Here is a 1,046-nt window from a genome sequence, read left to right as displayed (position 1 = left end):
AAACCAAATTTAAATTGTGAATAAAACAAATTACCTAGTGTTTTTGCCCATAGATTTTAGACTTACTTGGTCTCCTCTTCTACATTTTGCTTACTTTCTAAGTGAATAATACCATCTAACTAAATAATAAAATGGTATCACCAAACTCTAAGAGGTGATAAAAATTGTTTCATTTCATCAAATGGAGCGCCATTACATGACCGCCAAACAAGAATCTTGATATTCTCAAAGAGAAAAAACTAAATAAAATATTCTCAAAGTAGCAAAACCGATGAATAGTCCAAGGTGCAGTTTTCCCTCTCATAACTTCATCTAGAGTGTCATCACAGTCATCCTTTACTTTCATCAAAGAAAATTGGACTTTCTCTCTTGTGAAAATATTTGTTGATCTGATAGCGTAAAAAATTAAACATTCAAATATCATGGTCAACTTTTCTCACTTATGCAAATGCCAAGAAACTGGGAAATGTATTGTCACGACCCTAACCCCGAACCTGGTTGTGATGACGCCTCTCGTGAAGACAAGGCCAGCCAGTCTAACCCAATTCATCTTTTAAAGCAGTTAATTAACACAAACATAGTCTAAACATGGTTTAATAATACTAAATAGTGGAAAATATAGATAAAAATGCGGAAATCTAGCCCGACACAGCCCTAATCGGGGTGTCACAAGTCAAGAGCATCTATGAGTCATAATACAAGTCTGCTAAATCCAGTAACTAGTACCATGTCCGTAAGGAATATAAAAGACGAGATAATAGAGACACGGGGCTGCGGACGTCAACAACTACCTCGTAATCCCTGAAAGCCACCTGAAACTGGAGGAATCAGCACTCAAGAGCGAAACCAGCAACTCCTGAATCTGCATACATGGTGCAGGGAGTAATGTGAGTACTCCGACCCCGTGAGTAATAAATATAAATAATGACTGAAGATAAGAAATCACGTAAAAACACAAGGCATTCCATACTGAAGCAGTAAAATCACTTTAAATAGTAAAACAGTGAAAAGTTAAGTAAAAATCCCTTTTTCCAACAAGTAAAACA

Source organism: Nicotiana sylvestris, chromosome 9 (genome assembly GCF_000393655.2).
Source record: "Nicotiana sylvestris chromosome 9, ASM39365v2, whole genome shotgun sequence".
In the NCBI taxonomy this organism is placed as follows: domain Eukaryota; kingdom Viridiplantae; phylum Streptophyta; class Magnoliopsida; order Solanales; family Solanaceae; genus Nicotiana; species Nicotiana sylvestris.
Note: the sequence above shows the minus strand (reverse complement) of the source record.